General features: G+C 43.8%; 1 pseudogene; it reads left to right on the forward strand.

Annotated features, from left to right (window-relative positions):
- LOC147703695 (forkhead box protein F2 pseudogene) overlaps nt 1–23,222 on the forward strand; it is a 49,622-nt pseudogene extending 26,400 nt beyond the window's left edge.
- The last annotated feature ends 558 nt before the right edge of the window (nt 23,223–23,780 follow it).

Here is a 23,780-nt window from a genome sequence, read left to right on the forward strand (position 1 = left end):
AGAGTGAGTCAGAATTCTGCCCAAGCTGCGGAATTAATAGCTCTAACAAGAGCGTGTGTCTTAGCTAAGGGAAAGAGAGTGAATGTGTTCACAGACAGTCAGTACGCATTTGGCGTGGCCCATAGTTTTGGCCGGTTGTGGAGAGAAAGAGGTTTCATTACGTCCCATGGGACTAAGATTCAACATGGTCAGCTAGTTAACGACTTGTTGGAATCTTTAACCTTGCCGACTGAAGTGGCGATTGTAAAGTGCAGTGCTCATAAAGCAATCACGGATGATGTTGGCCGTGGGAATGCTTTTGCTGATGAAACTGCTAAACAGACCGCTAGAGACATGATGAGTAGAATGTATGTTGCTACGTCTGCAAGGTGGATTGCTGAGTCTGGAATGTGTGAAGATACAATGGAAAGTGTGAAAGAGATTCAGAAAGAGGCAACTGAGGAGGAAAAACGTGCATGGAAAGAAAGTACGGGCAAGTTGGATTCGAGTGGGTGTTGGATTGACTTGTCAGAGCAACAGCGTTGGATGTTGCCTGATGCGTATGTGCTTGCAGTGGTGACAATGGCGCATGGAGTAGCGCATATAAGTTCTAAGGGAATCTGTAAGATGTTGGCTCCAGTCTGGAAGAATGATGGGATCAGTAAATGTGCAGAAAGAGTGGTGAAAAATTGTATGGTATGCCTGATGCATAATCCTGGCAAGGGAACTCCAACTCCTGCTGGTCACTTCGCTCCTCCTTCCTGCCCCTTTGAAGTGATTCAGCTAGATTTCATACACATGGATCGCTGTAATAATCTGAAATACGTCCTGGTGGTAGTTTGTGCTTTTTCCAGATGGATTGAAGCATATCCACTAAAGGACAATACTGCCCTATCTACTGCCAAAATTCTTCTCAAAGAATATTTCCCTAGGTTTGGAATGCCACGGATTGTATGGTCAGATAACGGAAGTGAGTTTATAGGGAAAGTTATGCAGAGTGTGTGTGCCGGTCTGGGCATAAAACAGAAGTTCCACAGTGCGAACCATCCCCAGTCTGCTGGTTTAGTTGAGGGTTACAATGGCACCCTCAAACTAAAACTAGCCAAAATTCAAGCATCCACGGGTTTATCCTGGCCAGACGCACTTCCTTTGGCTTTGTTATCAACGAGAGCAACTGTACATTCTAGAGTGGGGCTTAGCCCCTATGAGATTGTTTTTGGCCGCCCGGCAAATGTGTGGGGTGTGCCTAGGCCTAAGGAGTTTTGTTCCCTAGAATATCCTATGTTGATCGACTACCTTTACGACTTGACTGCTAAATTGAGTCTTATTCACCAACAGGTTTTCGATGCATTGCCAAAGCCTCCGGAGAGTCCAGGGCATCAGCTGAAACCCGGTGACCACGTTGTGGTCCGAAACTTCGCAAGGACGAAGAACCTTCAGCCCAGATACGTCGGCCCCTTCCAGGTCCTGCTTGTGACAAGAACCGCAGTTCGTGTAGCTGGTCGCAAGCACTGGGTACATGCATCTCACGTCAAACGTGTACCTCTGCCGCTTCCTTACGACGACTGGGTGAAGAAAGGAATTGGTGCCTCCGAATTTGAAAAAACGCCAAAGTTCATCCCTTTCAGCGATGCCGAATTGATTACCGACACTCCGAAATCTGACTCTCCTCCTGAAAAGGCTCCTTTGAACTCTGAACATTTGTCCCCTGCATCAGAAAAAACTCTGTCATCTGCGAACTTGAACACTGCAACAACCACTAGTGATATGCTATTTGCCGATCAAACAGTACCTGCAAAGCAAAGATACAATTTACGATCTCGTAATATGGACAAATAAAGCAGGCAACTGCCTATTGTGATATTTTGAAATTTTGAACTTTTGCCTTCAGCCAGGAAGTTTGCTATTGTTTTATTGTTTTTAAAATTGCCTTGCCGTCTGGGTAGCCGTAGGGTCGTGGCTGTGTGCCTAGTTGAATCTGCGGGGGTCTGACACAAGGTCGATCTTTCTGTTGGTTCTGGGAACTCCCAGGGCTGATAGAGGCATTTTCATCTACGTACACATCATCAGTGGTCGCGAGCGGATTGTAGAAGATGGAGCTTCCTGCGCTGCAACGAGAAAATGTGATTTATGTTCGCAGAAACAGACTTTACAGAATTCTTCACAGCAAATGCTTTTTGATACAATGTGCCATTACGTTTTTGATTGTTTTGATAACGTTGGTGGGCGGAATCGTCTTCGGTATGAGTTTAATTTTTGTGCCAGTAACTACAGTACCTCCCCTTGATCCTGCTACTTCTACTGTTTCTTCTATACACTCTTTTCATTCGTTTTCTGAACATGAGCAAGCTCGACGCTCAGAATTCATTAATAACACTTTTGTACAGCTCTTGCACCAACACCAACTGGTAGTTAACACTACAGACTGCTGGGTGTGTGGCTTGATACCCCACACTATGGATAAAGGTATTCCCTATCTGGTTTTGCCTTTCAGCTATAATGGATCATTTCAGGCCCTTCAAACCATCTTTGCTTATGCCCTTGAAACCTATCCTCCACGTCCACCACGTTCCACTAAATATAACTCTGCCAACAAAGCTTTAGTCCAGGGAATTATTGACATGATCAAGGACGTCAATAATACTCCATCTTACCCTAGAGACGAATTACGAGTATATTTGAGTTGGAACTCTTCAGAGTATCGCCTTAGTTTGGGAGAAAGCAAGCGTAAAAGCTCAACTCCAATCTGGGTCGTACCTCACCGAGGTCAGGTCTGTTTGCAAGGTAATGGGAGAAATCCGAGAGCTCAGCTAGGGAGGAGTGAGTGCGTAGAGACTTACGTGTTTCCGGCTAACTCTTCCCCTGCTTTTCTTACTGCTAGGGGTACCTACTTCATCTGCCGAGATAGGGCATATACATGGTTGCCTGCTGACTTTTCAGGATCATGTTATATTGCCCGATTGTTGCCTCCAACATACACTGCTTCATCTGATTATCACAAGACCAGAGTAGCAAGAGGAGTTTTCAGCAAGGAAGATACCGCTGGTCAGGAAGCTGGAGACTTCTTCAAAGGTTTCCTTCCGTTCTGGGGGCCTATGGCCAATAGTAGAAACATACGTCAGCTAACACGGGTAGTTGAATCTACTATTACCGAAACTGCTGGTGCCCTTAGCAATTTGACAGCTGAGCTTCAGGCGGATAGACTCATGACGTTGCAGAACCGTATGGTTCTAGACGTAATACTTGCAGATCGAGGTGGGGTATGCAGAATGATCCAATCGAGCTGCTGTGTCTTTATTCCCAATAATGCTCCAACAGTCTATGAGGCGATCTCGAAGCTACACAAGATTTCCGACTCTATTCATGTAGACAAGGGAAACTGGTCCTTCATGGAGTGGTTTTGGACTCTGATATCAGCGTGGGGATGGAAGGTTCTAATGGTCATTGGTGTCATCTTAGCATTCCTCTTCTCATGCTGCCTGACTATCCAGTGTGGTCCTGCTCTGTGTAGTCTTTGTGCTGCAACCTGTTTTAGGAAACCACCTGCGTTTGGAGAAAAGGCACGAGAAAGGATGATGATACAACAGCATGTCACTGACCTGATGAGCATAGAATTAGACTCTGACATAGACTGAGTTATTGCCTATGTAAGGGCAAAAGGAGGGTCTGAGGTTCCGTGACGATTTGAACCTGTGTTTTCAATATTGTCGGAAATACATAATATTAGTATCAGCGAACCGCAAATGATCCATTTAGCATATCCTGGTGTTTTCGCTATGCTACGAGCAAGAGTACCCCTGTTACAAACACATTTCTGATCTACCCATGGCATCCATCTTAGATCATGGCAGCCATTTTGTGTTTCTTGCCCTCACATACGCAATAACCTCTGATCACTTCATTTCGATTAAGGACACGTAGCCTTAGCCGGAGATTCACCTCTCTAAAGACACGTGCACCTTAGTACAGAACACGCTGTAGCTGCATGACTCGACAAAAGCTGCCTCCTCTGCCCGAGGCCAGCCCTGCTATACTGGTTCTCGTGTTCGTTGGCCTGATCACGATTAGGCGGCCAAAGCTGGTAGCCTTGCCCATTTACGACCCACAAACATCTCTTATCCTGCTTTTCTATCTTCTGCACCTGGCTCTGCTCCTTTCCTTCTGGGCCTTTATTAGGGGGAGGTAACGAAATTTACGATGAGGCGGTTCGGGTCCTGAATGAAAAGTTGACATGAGATTATGATGGAAAAGTGGGAACCTCTCATTCGTAATGTTGTATCATCAGATATTGTCGACGATTCCTGTGCAACGCCAAATATTTATTGTTTAGGACACAAAGATTTAGGAATGTAGTAACATGTGAAGAATTTGCCCGAAGCCCAATTTTCAGTATATAAGGAGCAGCCCTCTTTGTACAACTCGAACAGGCTCCTAGATACTGCCCATGTGTAGTTTCTGTGACTTCTGTGTCCCTGCAGTAATAAACCTTTGGTCTTTGACGCCACCATCGAGAAGCCCGTGTTTCTGTTCATTTGTGCACCAAGGCAGGTGGAACTCCGGGGTCTTCGGGTGTTGTTCCCTGACACCTCTGGACAGAACCAAAAAGTCCAGAACTCCAATTGGCGCCCAACGTGGGGCGCCAATTGGAGTTCTGGACTTTTTGGTTCTGTCCAGAGGTGTCAGGGAACAACACCCGAAGACCCCGGAGTTCCACCTGCCTTGGTGCACAAATGAACAGAAACACGGGCTTCTCGATGGTGGCGTCAAAGACCAAAGGTTTATTACTGCAGGGACACAGAAGTCACAGAAACTACACATGGGCAGTATCTAGGAGCCTGTTCGAGTTGTACAAAGAGGGCTGCTCCTTATATACTGAAAATTGGGCTTCGGGCAAATTCTTCACATGTTACTACATTCCTAAATCTTTGTGTCCTAAACAATAAATATTTGGCGTTGCACAGGAATCGTCGACAATATCTGATGATACAACATTACGAATGAGAGGTTCCCACTTTTCCATCATAATCTCATGTCAACTTTTCATTCAGGACCCGAACCGCCTCATCGTAAATTTCGTTACCTCCCCCTAATAAAGGCCCAGAAGGAAAGGAGCAGAGCCAGGTGCAGAAGATAGAAAAGCAGGATAAGAGATGTTTGTGGGTCGTAAATGGGCAAGGCTACCAGCTTTGGCCGCCTAATCGTGATCAGGCCAACGAACACGAGAACCAGTATAGCAGGGCTGGCCTCGGGCAGAGGAGGCAGCTTTTGTCGAGTCATGCAGCTACAGCGTGTTCTGTACTAAGGTGCACGTGTCTTTAGAGAGGTGAATCTCCGGCTAAGGCTACGTGTCCTTAATCGAAAGGAAGTGATCAGAGGTTATTGCGTATGTGAGGGCAAGAAACACAAAATGGCTGCCATGATCTAAGATGGATGCCATGGGTAGATCAGAAATGTGTTTGTAACAGGGGTACTCTTGCTCGTAGCATAGCGAAAACACCAGGATATGCTAAATGGATCATTTGCGGTTCGCTGATACTAATATTATGTATTTCCGACAATATTGAAAACACGGGTTCAAATCGTCACGGAACCTCAGAGTTCGTCGGTGAACAAGGAGGCTTTCTTGCTTCTGGGTCTGTTGGTAGGGTTCTTAAGTGGCGCAAGGTCGTCAGCGCAGTCGGACAGCCACTTCGTGAGGTTGCGTGCTGCTTCGGTGGGGTCCGTTGTGCTGGCGGGTGGGTTCTGACTGAGGGAGGTGGTGAGCTGTTAGGCGGTGATCTTGCTCCAGCTCCTGTGGGGAACCTGTTGCGGGTGGTGGTGGGTCGTGGTTCTTCTGAAGCTGAAGTGGACGCAGCTGTGGTCGGTCCAGTGAAGTCCTATGGAGTGGCTGAAGGTGATGTGCTTGCTGGATGAGAAGACAGGATCAAGCGTGTGGCCGGCGTAGTGGGTGGGGGTGTTGACCAGTTGCAAGAGTCCGACGTTGGCGAGGTTGTCCAGCAGGGTGGTGGTGTTGCGGTCGTTGTTGTTCTCCAGGTGGAAGTTGAGGTCCCCGAGGAGGATGTAGTCGGCGGAGGGGAGGGCGTGTGGGCTGATAAAGTCGGCGATGTCTTCGCTGAATTGTGTGCGGGGTCCTGGGGGTCTGTAGATGAGGGTGCCTCTGAGGGTGGTCTTGGGGTCGGTGTGAATCTGGAAGTGAAGGTGTTCGGCCGCCGAGAGGGTGTCGTCGGAGTTGGTCGTGATGCGGATGGGGTTCTTGTGGACGATGGCGATGTCTCCTCCAGTCTGGTTGACGCGGTCCTTCTGGGTGATCTTGTATCCGTCCGGAATGGCGATGGCGATGTCGGACGCTGAGGAGGCGTTCATTCAGGTTTCTGTCAGGAAGGCGACGTCTGGAGATGTGGTGTCGAGGAGGTTCCAGAGTTCCACGGCGTGTCTGTGGATGGAGCGGGTGTTGAGCAGGATGCACTTCAGGTGGTTACTGCTGGTGCTCGTCTTGGCGGGTGCGGTGCAGGTCCGGATGCAGGAGAAGTTGCAGGCTCGGCAGCAGAAGGGTCCGTGGGAGCGTCTCGTGGTGGCTCAGTAGCATCCGGAGGTTCGGCCGGTGTTGAGTGCGTTGAGTGTAGCGGCGTCGTAGGACCGGCGGATGGGTTGGCAGCCTCGGGGACCAGGGGTCCTGGCGCAGGGCGCGGTCCAGGCGCGGACGGGCGCAGACAGGCTTGCCTTTAGCGCGCCTTTGGCGCACAATCGGCGCGCCCACTGCGCGTGCGTGGTGGCGTCATAAGAAGGGAGCCGGGAGGGAGGGTCCGCTGGGTGGCGGGAGCGGGCTGACCAATCGGCTGGCGGGGGCGAGGCCGCAGGGAGGCAGCGGCGGGAAAGCGGGAAGAGGAATGCGGGCGGCTCAGCAGCGGCTGGGTCGCCTGCAGCGGCGGCGAAATCCAAAAGGAAGAAGGCGGCAGTGGAGCAGCAGGAGGAGCGTGGGGGCGACCCGGCCTAGGTAAGGCACAGTGGTCGCTCTCTATATATATAAATGCATATGCACATATATGCATATAGATATGTGTATATGTGTGCGTGTAGAGAGAGGTAGAGGTAGAGAGGTAGAGGTAGAGAGGTAGAGGTAGAGAGGTAGAGACTAGTAGAGAGAGGTAGAGAGTGAGTAATAGAGAGTAGAGAGTGAGTAGTAGAGAGCAGTAGAGAGTAGCAGAGAGTGAGTAGTAGAGAGTAGTAGAGTGAGTATTAGAGAGTAGTAGAGAGTGAGTAGTAGAGAGTAAGTAGTAGAGTGAGTAGTAGAGAGCAGTAGAGAGTGAGTAGTAGAGAGTAGTAAAGAGTGAGTAGTAGAGAGTAGTAGAGAGTGAGTAGTACAGAGTGAGTAGTAGAGAGTAGTAGAAAGTGAGTAGTAGAGAGTGAGTAGCAGAGAGAGAGAATAGTAGATAGTAGAGAGTGAGGAGTAGGGTGAGTAGTAGAGAGAGAGTAGTAGAGAGTGAGTAGTAGAGAGTAGTAGAGAGTGAGTAGTAGAGAGTAGTAGAGAGTAGTAGAGAGTGAGTAGTAGAGAGTAGTAGAGAGTGAGAAGTAGAGAGTGAGCAGTAGAGAGTAGTAGAGAGTGAGTAATAAAGAGTGAGTAGTAGAGAGAGAGTAGTAGAGAGTTAGTAGTAGAGAGTAAAGAGTAGTAGAGAGTGAGTAGTTGAGAGTAATAGATAGTGAGTAGTAGGGAGTGAGTAGTAGAGAGTAGTAGAGTAGTAGAGAATGAGTAGTAGAGAGTGAGTATTAGAGAGTAGTGGAGTAGTAGTGAGTGAGTAGTAGAGAGTAGTGGAGAATATTCCAAAGTTTGGCACAGCACCACTTGCACAACAAGTCCAATCAAATCATATCACTTGGAGTCCTTATTGAAGCGCTGAATCTTGGTGTATATTCAAATGCTTTTATTTTCCTTAAGTTTATGTACCACAGCCGGCCGACGCGTTTCGTTCTGTACAACAGAACTTCTTCAGGGCTTTCTTATTTCCTTCATGTTATGTTGGTATCCTGTTGTCATATAACTAGATATTTATTCCAAATGTTAGACGAGACGTAAGTACATTCTTATTCAAAGTGACTAGGTATCAATTTAACCCACACAATTCGGGCAGACTTGAGTAATTTATAGCATCCTCAAAGTCAGTCTTTCAAAAATTCAAAAGTATAAAACATGATAATCCAAATCCAAATGTTTCTCAAGAAAAGTCATTTTCAATCGTTCGGAATATTGGCGTTTGGGCAGATATGACCCACGGACATGGTTTATGACTTTTCTTGAGAAACATTTGGATTTGGATTATCATGTCCTATACTTTGGAATTTTTGAAAGACTGACTTTGAGGATGCTATAAATTACTCAAGTCCATGGATGCTGCTGGGATTACCCCCAGCAACACCTATTGCACACACCCTTAATGCAGGACACTGCGTAAAAGGGACTGATATTCATCAGGCAGGATTACGCCAAAAAAAGTGGCTTAGTCCTGCCTGATAAATATCACTCAGTCTTCTGCGCCACCGGAACGTCACAAAAAGTGACGTTCCGGCGGCGCAAGGGGCTCGTAACAAAGGCCCCATAGGTTTCACACTTGTTATAGTTAGGAATTAGCATTTAAAAAACCTTTGAAATTCACTGAAAAAACCATAGGTTTCACACCAGTTATAGTTAGCTGGACATTTTACTCCACAAAAAGTGCATCTTTCATGACATGGTCATTGACATCACTGATGACATCTCAAATGGACATCATCCATGTGACAAATCAAATACACCTCATCACACACTAGTATAATCTTTCATCACTCACTGTAAAATAGAAAGTGCCATATTGACACACCAATAGAAATTTCTAAACACCCACTCAGTTATTCATAGAACTATACACACATCTAATCACTTACCTATAGATTCAGTGTTATATGCAGTGAATAATCAACAGAACACTATCAAATATACTTATACGCTTAGTTCAACATTACACACCAGCACACATTGTATTCACTTATAAAGACATCCTTCTGACTTATGCAACCAATTGAGTAAACTTACATTAACTCACCTACACACTTATACAAACACCACTTCATATATTTATATAGATAGTAATTCACACTTAGTGTGTTATAAAATCACTATTACAAGTATACAGTTATCCATATAGTGACTCGTACAATCACTAAGTCTTAGGCAGACTTAATTAGATATAACTGTCACATACACTGCCTTTTTTCAAGTTTAATGGAGATGTACCATTGAGAGAAATATTTCATCACCACCACACCCATAAACATATACAATCACTGAAACAACTGTTATAACATGTAGTCTTAACCTCATATACCTACTGAATGAACTATTCACACATTTTTGGGCAATCACACACCCCCCACCAAACCACATAGACATTCATTTACCCATACAAATACTCAGTTAAGAAACCAATAACAAATATAGTCTTTAACATAGCAATTAAGACAAAGCAATAGACTTTCACACAGTTTAGTAACTACACATTATATATAGTGAGACTCTACAAATTAGTCAAGGAAACAATCAATGACACTGTTACTAAATCCACCATCCACACATTTATATTTATATATCCACTCATTCGTCAATGTAAAGTAGTGTATTTATAATACATATTTAAATATCAAAGCAAACCACATTCACTGGATGATGTCATCAGTGATGTCATCAGTGATGTCACTGACCATGTCATGAATGATGTAATATGTGACATCATCAGCAGTGGATTGCGGGCGCGCGAGTTATAGTGAGTACAACTAACTATAACGGGGGAAGTTCAATGGTTTTGTATGAGTAAAATGTCCAGCTAACTATAATATATATATATATTTATATATACGTGCGCGGACGTGCGCGGACCTTCGCGTGCGTGAGCTGCATGCTGATTGGCTGCCAATGTCTGTCAACACTCCAAAACAGAAATTGTTGGCAGCCATCTTGTGCCTCGGTAGACTGAGGCACAAGAAAGCAGAAAAACAAACGTGTAGAACTCAAAAAGGGGGCATGGTAGAAGCACCCTGACCCCCTAGGCCTGCTCAGGGGGTCCCACTAGGACCCCCAAGGTAAAAAAATAAATAAAATGTTCAGAAAAATCGGGTCTGCGTACGTATGCCTACGGTATGCGGACGGTGCGCGTACCTTTCCGAGAAAGCTGCATGCTTATTGGCAGTCAACACTCCAAACCAGGAAGTGTTGGCAGCCATCTTGTGCTCATTAGACTGAGGCACAAGAAAGTAAAAAAACAAACGTGTAGAACACAAAAAGGGGGCAGGGTAGAAACACCCTGACCCCTTAGGCCTGTTAAGGTGGTCTCACAAGGACCCCCAAGGCCCACATTTTTTTTTAAAGCCGATATGTTTTTATAAAAATTACCCCCCAGGGGGACCAAATAGCGGGGGCATAGTAATAAAGAAGTGTGGGGGGTGCCCAATCCCCCCCACACTGCCCCGGGGACCGCCGCCCTCCGGGGCAAAGCAACACAGCCCCCTGGCGCATACTGGAGGCTCCTGGTGGGCTAGTTGGCCCCCAGGGACCCCCAGTATGCAAGGGGAATTAGTTCCCCCTCTTCAAACATTTACCGGGGCTGCGTTGCTGAGAGGTGTAAAAAAGGGTGCGGCCTCATTACACCTCTCTGCAATGCAGCCCCCTGGCGCATACTGGAGGCTCCTGGTGGGCTAGTTGGCCCCCAGGGACCCCCAGTATGCCAGGGGAATTAGTTCCCCCTCTTCAAACATGCACGGGGGCTGCGTTGCTGAGAGGTGTACAAAAGGGTGTGGCCTCATTACACCTCTCTGCAATGCAGCCCCTGGCACATACTGGAGGCTCCTGGTGGGCTAGTTGGCTTCCAGGGACCCCCAGTATGCAAGGGAATTAGTTCCCCCTCTTCAAACATGCCCGGGGGCTGCATTGCAGAGAGGTGTCAAAAAGGGTGTGGCCTCATTACACCTCTCTGCAATGCAGCCCCCTGGCGCATACTGCAGGTTCAAGGTGGGCTAGTTGGCCCCCAGGGACCCCCAGTATGCAAGGGAATTAGTTTCCCCTCTGAAAACACGCCAGGGGGCTGCTTTGCAGAGAGGTGTAACAAGGGGCATAGCCTCATTACACCTCTGTCCAATGCAGCCCCCTGGCGCATACTGGAGGTTCCAGGTGGACTAGTTGGCCCCTAGGGGACCCCAGTATGCAAGGGAAATTAGTTCCCCCTCTTCAAACACGCCCAGGGGCTGCGTTGCAGAGAGGTGTAAAAAGGGGCGTGGCTTCATTACACCTCTCTGCAATGCAGTCCCCTGGCGCATACTGGAGATTCCTGGTGGGCTTTCAGCTCTTATATAGTTAGGAATTAGCATTAAAAAAAACTTTGAAATTCAATGAAAAACCCATAGGTTTCAGGCCTTATATAGTTAGGAATTAGCATTTAAAAAACCTTGCAAATTCACTGAAAAAAACATAGGTTTCAGGCCTTATATAGTTAGGAATTAGCATCTAAAAAACCTTTGGAATTCACTGAAAAAACCATAGGTTTCAGGCCTTATATTGTTAGGAATTAGCATTTAAAAAACCTTTAAAATTCACTCAAAAAACTATAAGTTTTAGGGGTGTTATACTTAGCTGGACATTTCACTCATACAAAACCATTGAAATTGCTCCTATATAGATAGTTGTACTAACTATATTTCGTGCACCCGCAATCCACTGCTGATGATGTCACATATTACATCATTCATGACATGGTCAGTGTCATCACTTATGACATCTCAAATGACATCACTGATGACATCATCCATGTGACAATCACATACACCTTTTCATACACTAGTAAAATCTTTCATCACTCTTTGTAAAATACAGAGTATCATATTTGAATCCATTGTCACAGCAATACAAGTATCTAAAAAACCACTCAGTGATTCATAGATGTATACACACATCTAATCACTTACCTGTAGATTCACTCATACATGCTGTCAATGAACAATAGAACACTCTCAAAAATACTTATACACCTATATCGACATTACACACCAGCACATATCCTATTCACATATGAAGTCATCCTACTCACTTATGCAAACAATGGATCATACTTACATATTTACTTAGCTATACACTTATACAAACACAACTTCATCTATTCATTTAGATATTAAGTCATACTTAGTGAATTGTAAAATCATTATTACAAGTATACAGTTATCCATACAGTCACTCACACAATCATTGAGTCTTATGTATACTTATTTATATACAACAACTGACACATGCACTGCCTTTTATTTTTCTAGTTTGTTGGACATGTACCATTGAGAAATATATTTGCTCATCACCACACCCATAAAGATATTCACTCACCCAAACAACTGTTAGAACATGTAGTTTTAACTTCATATATCTAGTGAAGCAAGTATTCACACATCTTTGGGCAGTCACACACCCTTCACCGAACCACACACACATTCACTCTCCAATACAAATACTCAGTTAACTAATCAATAACTAATACAGACTTTCACATAGCTAGTAACCAACTGGAGAACCAGTTTACACAACAACTGACAAAATGATACAGATATTCACATAGTTTAATGACTATCCACTATATTTAGTGAGACACTATAAATTGGTCAAGTAAACAGTCAATTACACTGCTACTAAATCCTCCATCCAAATATTTATTTTTATATATCCATTCATTCTTCAATGCAAATTGCTATATATATAATGCATATTTAAATAACAAAGCAAACCACATACACTGGATGATGTCATCAGTGATGTCATCAGTGATGTCATTTGAGATGTCATCAGTGATGTCACTGACCATGTCATGAATGATGTAATATGTGACATCATCAGCAGTGGATTGCGGGTGCGCGAAATATAGTTAGTACAACTAACTATATAGGAGCAATTTCAATGGTTTTGTATGAGTGAAATGTCCAGCTAAGTAAAACACCCCTAAAACTTATAGTTTTTTTGAGTGAATTTTAAAGGTTTTATAAATGCTAATTCCTAACTATATAAGGCCTGAAACCTATGTTTTTTTCAGTGAATATATATATATATATATATATATATATATATATATATATATATATATATATATATATATATATATATATATATATATATATAGACATGTTATAGTTAGGAATTAGCATTTAAAAAACCTTAGAAATTCACTGAAAAAAACGTAGGTTTCAGGTTTCAGGGCTGTTACAGTTAGCTGGACATTTCACTCGTACAAAACCATTGAAATTCCTCTGTTATAGTTAGTTCTGCTAACTATAACTCGCGCGCACCACAATATTTGATATTCTTATTATAAAATAATAACAAAACTAAATTGCAAAGTAATTTTTGGATGAATTATTGCTTGACGTGGTTGCAAGTATAACACAGCTCCAGCAATTCTCTTGGGGCCCTATGCTCACAATGCTGCATCAATCCTTACACCTGCTTCAAACATGTGTAAGGTTTTGATGCAGCATAAGTTCAAAAGTCACTGAATAAAATGTTATACATTTCACTCAGTCACTTTTAGGAGGCCTTGCTGAACCCCCTTCTGCACAAGAAAGCCTCTTCTGGCGCAGCGCTTTACAATGTAATACACCCTCCAGATGCTTCACATTGTTAATAGCACACACCATGGCACATCTTTTGCACCACCGCTGTGTCACAAAAGTGACAAAACGGCTGTGTTAAAGAGGCACAAGGGGATTGTAAATCCGTCCTAACACATAAAAATTCACCCACGCACTTTCACCAGCAGCGCAAATTGAAACATAGACTTGTAACATATTTATGTACATATGATACATTCAAGTGCTTCGGACATACTACAGTATATTATAGATAAACACCTTATAGATTTATGCTGTAGCAGTTCCTTATAGTTCTGTACTTTCACATTCTCCATACACTAGTAACATATTCATTCATTCCTTTATGAACTACGCATTCATTCTGACAAACTTTTACACACTAACATAGAAATATAGTTCTTTCTTTGACCAGTGAAGGTAGTTCTAAAAAGAACAGTTTTTTTTGTTTTGTATTTTTTTTGTGTTTTCTCAACAAATTCCAAGCGGAACAAAAGAATAAAAAAAAGAACAACTAATGTCGAGGACAGCAATGATCCTTCCTCCTGCATTTCATCAAGTCTATAGACTGTTCCCCATAACACAAAAGTTTATCGCAATAAATGCATATAATTTTAACTTTAGCAAAGTCAGAATCAATATGTGGGTGTGGACTGCTTGCTGAAAATGCTGCTGCCGCAGTTGATGTGCTTGGTGCAGAAGCAGGTGGGTTCTCGTGCAACCTCCATCTTGCAGCTCGAGCAAAGTTCTTGGGGTGCAAGTTCTTCACGTGTCGCACCATATTTGCTGTGCCAAAGGAGTATTTTTTACATGGATCACCCCTTGAAAGAGTTGTTTTGCAAATTTTACAGGTTACTTTTGGAGCATTAACCTTTTTTTGACCTTCTGGAAAAGTGAAAAACTTCCAAATTAGAGCTTCTTTCCTCTTCTTTGGACGTTCTTCAGGACTGAAATCTCCCTCTGAAGAACTGCTGGAAGATGAATCCATTGCTCTTATTATGGTGATCTTCCTTCTATTTGATAAGATTCTCAGAACAAATGCTTCTTCTTAGAAAGTCAAAGTCGAATAACTATTATGGGACGGGACTTTTAACAGTCGTAATAGGAAAAGTTATGAACCAATCAAATCTCTCCTTTTAAAGTGACATGGCTTTGCGTACGCTTATGATGCGCTTGCGCAGCTCTTTCGATACGAGTACGCATGATGTTCTACCGCGATTTGTGTAATTCTTTTTAAAAGTAATATATAATTATTACAAGTATTACAAAAAAATCATAGTTACCCCAAATGTCTGCCCTTAGTATGTACATTAAATACATACATGTTTTAAACCAAGTAGAAACATTGCCCCCTTTCGCATACAGAACGCCGTACATGATGTCACACCAAAGCTTTAATGCGACGTGTAACGTCAAAGCATATCCGTACCGTATGCGCGGGTACACGCTGAGTATGATAAGCAGTACAAATTATGGTGCGATCACCGTCTCAGTGACAACTCAGAGCTCAGGGCGCGCTATGGAGAATGATTAGAAGTGCTGACTCATTGCAGATCCAAGTCTGGGCCTGCCTCTGTGTACATTATACCACCGCCCCATCTCTCTCTGTTGTTAATTGTTAATGCACACACTCATACTTGCACATGCGTGGTGCCCGCCCCCCCACACTACCCACATGCCACCACCTAGCATGCTTGCTATCATTTAGCCTGCAAACCAATACATTACCCAATGGCATGTCCCCCAGGGCCATCATTCTTGCAGACCGCGAAAACGCTACCAATGACGACCCTGGGCTTGGTTTGGTCAGCCCCCGCGGTTCCCATATAATGCGGGCACTGACGTGAGCACTCTCTCTTTTGCCTGCCTCTGCTGTAGTGACAGACAGACTGTCGAAAACACCCCAGACTCAGCGAAACTGCAGCCTTTCAAGACTTGACAAAAGACGATAGAAGCAAAGGTAAGAGAAGACGTCACAATATCAGCCTCCACTGTAAATTGTATATGCATAATGCTATTTTTTTATCCTTCATATGGCTTTCCTACCCCTAAATGGTTTTAATTTGTACTTACATAATTGAAATATTTCTTTATAAGTCACAAGGTGCTATATACCTCTAATCTTAAAAATTATGCGTGCATAAATTTCTGTGTCCTATTTCTGTACTACACTACGTGCTTAGGCATCTAATATTATTAATTGGGCGTCCATGATAGTACTTTTTTTTCTGCGTCACGAGGCCGTCCCAGGCCTCTATTAACTTATCGATCTTCCTTTGTTTGCTGGAGCTGCAATAGTCTTAACTACGGAATATTAAGAACCCACATTAAAATTCACTTTTGAAATTTACGCAACTCCGTCTACGATGACTAATCAAAATGTCCTTTTGTTTCCTTCAGCAAACATCGTTCAGAAGCAACCACGGCCTATCGAGCAACAGCAATGGAATTCTCTGCAACTTATTGAATATTCTTTGAAGTACAGAAGCAGAGTCCAAGTCGAATGGTTAATTCCGGTGGCCGCACTCTTTATACAAGGTAAGCACAGCAGCCTAGATCTACAAAGCCTTCATAGCAATGCATTAGAAATAAGTCGCCATAACGGCCGTCAGTAATGCAGTAGGCACTTCCATATAGACACCACTTGAACGCAGCACTATAACAACTGAAATATACCAGGTACACTGCACTCGTAAAACTGTAGTGTTAGCTTTATTTGTGAAACGAGAAAGGGCCATATTATTAAGCCTGGACGACTAAATTATCGCCACTTTATCAGCAGGAAAGTGCCGCTAAAGTGGCGATAATTGGTTTGATAATATGCTCTATGGAATTCCAATCGAAGCTCATGTTACATGTGAAGGACATCAGACATGAGCTTCAATTGGAATTCCATAGAGCATATTATCAAACCCATTATCGCCACTTTAGCGACACTTTCCTGCCGATAAAGTGGCGATAATTTTGTCGCCCAGGCTTCATATTATGGCCCAGAGTGCGTACTGTACAGCAGCTTCTCTGCAAAATGTATAATTACCTCCGAGCAGTGACAACAGATAGCTTACAACAGTCTGACAAACAGATCCACAACCTTATTACGCCACTTTTGAGTCACTTTTAACATGGGTAAAGTGATGCAAGGACCTAGTAAATCTCCGTCCGATTTATCAATAAAAAATCTCAACTCCAGACTCTGCGACACAGTTTTAATGTTGTTTTCTTTCTCTTTCTATCTCTCACTCGCTGTGACATCATTTCTCTTTCTCTCTTAAACTTAGACACTGCTGTCTGCTTGGACGTGTAGAAGAATTGTTGAAGTGAAGTTGTGAAGTCTACTTCCGTATGTGTTTGGCCGCAAGGTTTATATAGCGGTATGCACAAAGGCCTAGATCTACAAATCCTTCATAGGAATGCATTAGAAATATTTCAGCATAACGGGCGTTAGTAACGCAGTAGGCACTTCTATATAGACACCACTTGAACGCAGCACTATAACAAGTGAAATGTACCAGGTACACTGCACTCGTAAAACAGTAGTGTTAGCTTTATTTGTGAAACGAGAGAGGGCCATATTATCAAGCCTTGGCGACAAAATTATCGCCACTTTATCGGCAGCAAATTGCCGCTAAAGTGGCTATAATAGGTTTGATAATATGCTCTATTCAATTCCAATCGAAGCTCATGTTAGATGTGAAGGACATCTAACATGAGCTTCGATTGGAATTCCATAGAGCATATTATCAAACCCATTATCGCCACTTTAGAGACACTTTTCTGCCGATAAAGTGGCGATAATTTTGTCGCCCAGGCTTGATATCATGACCCAGAGTGCGTAGTGTACAGCACCTTCTCTATAAAATCTATAATTACCTCTGAGCAATGACAACAGATAGGTTACAACAGTCTGACAAACAGATCCACAACCTTATTACGCCACTTTTGAGTCACTTTTAACATGGGTAAAGTGATGCAAGGAGCTAGTAAATCTGCATCTCACTTTTCAAGAAAAAATCTCAATTCCAGACTCTGCGACACAGTTTTAATGTTGTTTTCTCTCTCTTTCTCTCTCTCGCTCTCTGTGACATCATTTCTCTTTCTCTCTTAAACTCAGACACTGCTGTCTTGGACGTGTAGAAGAATTTTTCAGAATAAGTTGTGCCACCAACTGCCTGAAAAGTTTACCCACAAAGTTTATACAACAGTAAGTACAGAGATCTAAATGTACAAAGCCTTCATAGGAATGCATTAGAAATAAGTCATCATAACGGGCGTCAGTAACACAGTAGGCACTTTCATATAGACACCACTTGAACGCGGCACTATGACAGAACTGGAATGTACGAGTCACACTGCACACTTGAAACCGTACATCTACCAAAACTTGTAGGGACATAGTATTAAGAACGGCGTTAAAATAATAGCCGTTTCAGCAGCAGGAAACTGCCGCTAAAGCGGCGATAATGGGCTTGATAATATGCCCTTCTGAATTCCCATTGTAGCCCAGGTTAACACCAGAACCTGGACTGCTATGGGAATTCACAACAGCATATTATCAAGCCCATTATCGCCGCTTTAGCTGCAGTTTCCTGCCGCTGAAACGCCGATAATTTTATCCCCGTTCTTGATAATATGCCCCGTAATGCTTCAGCTCATTTACTCACATCTACATAATTCTAAACTCTAATTTTCTTTTTTCTTTTGCAGATTACCAATCGGACACCTTTTTGAATCCATTTCACAATTTGTTTATAATATTGTTTAAGTTATTTTTCCAGTTCTAATATAGTTATAATTGAGTTTCGTTTATATTTATTGTTTAATAAAAGTTAATTTAAAAAAACGACATACTTCTTTTATTTTGTGGGGGAGGGGTATGACGGCCCACAATAAAAATAATGTTGAAATACTATAGTAAGATATTCAAGACTCGGATTGAAAACTACTGAGTTCTAACTAACAGATATAATAAAAACAACGGTGAGAAACTACGAAAATGGCACTACCTTTCAAATAAATATATAAAAAATATGACTATCAATACTGTACAAAAGTACAGCAGCGGATGACACACACGAACCGGTAAAAGAAAGCGACAGATTAACTAACTGATACAAAGAAAGGTTTGCTTGTTGAACTTGAAGAAAAAGAAAACGTGGGCTTCGAAACGACGCTGAACATGCAAAGAGAGTACAACTGCTGCACCAAAAAAAGGTAAGCTTTACATACTATCATATAAATGAAGGAGCATATTATCAACAAAAGGCGATACATTATCGCCGCTTTTATCAACAGGAAACTGCTGATAAAGCGGCGATAATGTGCTTGATAATAGGCCCTTGTAACTTTCCATAGCAGCCCAGGTTCTGGTATTAACCTGGGCTCCTATGGTTATTCACAAGGGCAAATTATCAAGCCCATTATCGCCGCTTTATCGGCAGTTTCCAGCCGATAAAAATGACGATAATGTATCGCCTTTTGTGGATAATATGGCTCATTGCTCTTTTTTTGACCAGTAAACTTAGGTGCATATTATCAAAGAACGGTGTTACAATTATCGCCGTTTTATTGTCAAGAAACTGCCGATAAAACGGCGATAATGACCATGATAATACGGCCTTGTTATTTCCCATAGAAGCCCATGTTAACACCAGAACATAGGCTTCTATGGCAATTAACAAGGACGTAATATCAAGCCCACCCTCCTAACATTAATAAAAAACCATCGGCCCTTGTAAATTCCCATAGCAGCCCAAAGTTCTGATGTTAACCTGGGCTGCTATGGTTATTCACAAGGGCATATTATCAAGCCCATTATCGCCGCTTTATCGGCAGTTTCCTGGCGATAAAAACGACGATAATGTATCGCCTTTTGTGGAAACTATGGCTCATTGCTCTTTTTTTGACCAGTAAACTTAGGTGCATATTATCAAAGACCGGTGTTACAATTATCGCCGTTTTATTGGCAAGAGACTGCCGATAAAACAGCGATAATGACCATGATAATACGGCCTTGTTATTTCCCTTAGAAGCCCATGTTAACACCAGAACATAGGCTTCTATGGCAATTAACAAGGATGTAATATCAAGCCCACCCTCCCAACATTAATAAAAAACCATAGGCCCTTGTAAATTCCCATAGCAGCCCAAGTTCTGATGTTAACCTGGGCTGCTATGGTTATTCACAAGGGCATATTATCAAGCCCATTATCGCCGTTTTATCGGCAGTTTCCGATATAGTAATGTATCTGATTTCTGCTTTGTGCATGGGCTCAAATGGTTCTGTCATTAGTTGTGTTAGCACTATGTTTAAGCTCCTCATCGGGGCTGGAGCCTTTCTTGGGGGTGCAATCCTTTTTGGACCCTTCTAGGAATCTTTTGATGGCTAGTGCTGTGAAGAAACATTTACATGTTTCTCCCCTGGTGTAGGCTACAATTGCTGCCAGGTGCTGCCAGGTGCACCTTGAGGCTTGAGTAGTTGATGTTACTGTCAAACAAGTGTGTAAGATATATGAGCAATGTACCTGTGTGCAAATCAAATGTTGAGTATTGTTTTCTGTACACCATGTGGAGTACTGTTTCCACGTAGCTGCGTAGCATTCTCAAGTGGTCTGTTTTCTTGCCTCCTTTAGTATCTCCATTGTTCTTTGTAGTAAGTTCAGATGTCCGAACTCTTTGTATTCAGACGCCAGACTGCAAGGCTGAGTGTGCGGTTTCCGGGTGAAAAATGTGACCCTTTTGAATTATGAGAAGGTTCTTGTCTGCCTTGAATTTGATCATCTGTCCCCTGGACAGTTCGAGTAAGCTTGAGTATCAGTTTTGTCTTGCCCATTGAGGGGCTATGAGAATTAGATTTGTTCCTGGTTGTCTAGCTTTCCCCAGTACCCTCTGCAGTGGAGGAATAAGAGGAAAAGCATATGAAAATGTCCCTGACCAGTTTAGCGACAGGGCATTCCCTTTTGATAGGTGGTATTGAAACCTGGAGCTGAAGGATTGGCAATTTGTGTTCTTCAGTGTTGCGAATAGGTCTATTTCTGGAGTTCCCCAGAGGTTGAAGCCCAGTTGAAGGCTCCTTTGCTATATCTCCCATTTCAGATGAGCTGCTGTTCTTTTTGTTGTGTTGATCCACTTCAGAGATGTGTTTTCCTGGCAGGTGTATTGTCTGTAGGCTGTTTTTTTCCTTGAATTGGCCCATTTCCATATTTCTTGAGCTAGTTTGCTTAGGGTAAATGATTTTGTTCCTCCCTGTTTGTCGAGGTAAAACATTGTTGTGGTATTGCCTGTCTGGGTCAATACTGTCTTCCCTCCTATGTGAGCTTGGAATACATTTAGTGCCAGGAACACCGTCTTCATCTCTAGGAATTTGATGAGCTTTATGGAGTCTGCATCGTTTCATTGACCCCGTACCCTCAGATTTCCTGAATGAGCTCCCCAACCCTTGTAGAACACATCTGTTGTGATGGTCACTGAGGGAGCTCGGATTGGAAAGGTCTGCCTAGTGTTATGTTCTTGAATGCCTACCATTGTATCTCCATCTGACCTCTTTCTTTTGTAACCACTAGATCCTCCCAACTCCCTGTGGCTTGTGGCCAACTGTTGCATCGGCACTCCTGTAGAGGGAGCATGTGGAGGCGTGCATGGCTGATGAGAGGAATGCATGATGCTATCATGCCCATGAGTTTCATGATAGTCCTCACTGACAGAGACTGACCCTTCTGGTAGAGGCGAGTTTGTTGTCTGCTAGCTTGTATTCTCTTATGGGTCAGGTATGCCCATGCAACCTTGGAGTTTAATCTTGCTCTTAGAAAGGTATTTTCTTGTTCTGGCTTGGTTGATGACTTTTTGTGGTTTATTGAAAAAACCTATTTTTGCAGTGTTGTGATCAATTGTTTAACGTGTGTGTAACATCTTTGCTTTGAATTTGTCTTCACCAGACAGTCGTCTACGTAGGGATAGACATGGATTTTTCTTATTATTAAGGATGCTGCTACTGCTGCTCGGCACTTTGGGAAGACTCTTGGTGCTGTTTTTATTCCCAAGGGCAGGACCTTGAATTGGCAGTGAGTTTCCTCGTAGAAGAACCTGAGGGTATCTCTTGTGTGCTTAGTTCACAGGGATATGCAGATGGGCATCCTTTAGATCTATTGTTGCCATGTAATTCACTTTTTGTAGCTGTGGGATTACTTCCTGTAGTGTTGACATTTTGAAATAAATGCTGCATGCAAATGTATTTGTTTATGAATCTGAGGTCTTGGATAGGTCTTAATAGGAGATCTTGTTTTTGTACAAAGAAGGTGAGTAGTTTCCTTTGTTGTGTTCCCTCCTTGGCAGGGCCGTTTCTACCATTAGGCAAGACTAGGCGGCTGCCTAGGGCGGCAAAAGGGCTAGGGCGGCAAAAGGGGGATTTTTTTTTATTTGCACCTACGAAAGTAAAGCTAGGTGGCCGCCGAGTCTTGCGTAATGGTAGAAATGCCTCTGCGCACCAGCAGCACCTGCCCCGCGGACCCCTATGCAGCCCTGGCGAAGCAGCGTAGCAACTCCTGCTGAGCCCGCCACCCACCCCAGAGCCGTGTGCCGGCCTGCGCTGGTCGGAGAAGCTGCCCTACTCCTACATCGCGCTGATTGTCATGGCCATCCAGAGTGTGACTGCGCGGCGCCTGGCGCTGGGTGAGATCTACCAGTTCCTGCAGGCGCGCTTCCCCTTCTTGCCCGGGGACTGCCAGGGCTGGAAGAACTCGGTGCTACACAAGTGACAACCTCTCCCTCAATGAGTGCTTCATCAAGCTGCCAAAGGCGGCAAGGGCCACTACTGGACCATCGACCCAGCCTACGAGTTCATGTACGAGGTGGGTTCCATCCGGTAGCAGCCCCGTGGCTTCCGGCGCAAGTGCCAGGCGCTGAAGCCTGCCATGTCCAAACTTCTTGCTCTCCACAGACGTCCCGACTTGCAGACACACCTACGCTGTGACAGTGAGTGCACTGATGACTGAACTGAAATGCACATTGCCAAAACTGAAACACAGCAGTATTTCAGAGGCCCATCTCAAAGCGTAGATCATAGAAGCCGAAAATAATACACATTCCGTTACTTGACGTTACCATCTAAGGCACCACTACCTTCAATGAAAACAAAACCAGTGCAGTGCTCCCACATTGAAGATGGCGCAAATGTTCACTGCAGTGCCGCAAAAATCTGCGTAGTCAACGGCCTGGGTTTTGGGGCCTTCGACTTCCAGGCGCACAGACCCTGCTGGGTTGCCACTCGGGGAGCTACAACTCCATGGGCCTGGAGGGGATCAGCTGCGCCCACCACATGCCCCCTAGCCCTGGGCTCCAGCTACAAGGCCAGCTGCCCCTCCGGGGGGAATACATGCCAGAGAGCAGCAGCAGCCCCCTGCCCTCCTCGCCTGCCCATGCCAGCGCAATGGACTGCCACTCGCCTTATTCCAGCCCTCCGGTGCACTGGAGCTACTAGGGGGCAGAGCCTACATGAAGCAGCAGCCCTTGTCGCCTGGTGGTGCTCCTGCGACGGGGGTGCACTCGGGGTGGTCCCTTACTCCCTGGACCAGGGCTACCTGAACCAGAACACAAGGGATGAGCACTAAGGAGAGCGCTGCCGTTAGCTAAGCAGGTTACAGCTGGAGGTGGGTGGAGGAGTCTCGTTAAATAGTTTTGCTTTTGCACAATGTTTATTTTTTATCTACAGGGTCTCTTCTTCAGCAACCGGACTATGGTGCGCAGCGCGTGCCATCAAATTCCTTTGCGCATGCATTTATTATCTTGTTAATTCACACATCCATATATTCATTCCTGGGCCCATTTGTTAATGCATTCACAATATAGCCATGCAATCACTTCTCGTTTAAATGATTATTTTTCCATGAATTAATTTATTTGCACAGTTTATTCTTCACTTCTAACATTCCTCTGTTCACTCACAGAATAATCCATCTATCCAGCCATTCATGGATCCATCTAATCATTCATGAAAAATTCGGCTGTGAGGAGGAGTTATAGACTAAATTTAGCACTCGGACACTACAAAGATTGTTTCTTTACAGTGTGACCCGCCCTTATATACATTTGTATGCTTTGATTCTAAACAGATATTACATTATTTTAAATACTTAGATTCTGTTTATAGTGAAAAGCAGACCTTTTGC

The sequence above is a fragment of the Lissotriton vulgaris genome, chromosome 7, assembly GCF_964263255.1.
Source record: "Lissotriton vulgaris chromosome 7, aLisVul1.2, whole genome shotgun sequence".
Taxonomy (NCBI): Eukaryota; Metazoa; Chordata; class Amphibia; order Caudata; family Salamandridae; genus Lissotriton; species Lissotriton vulgaris.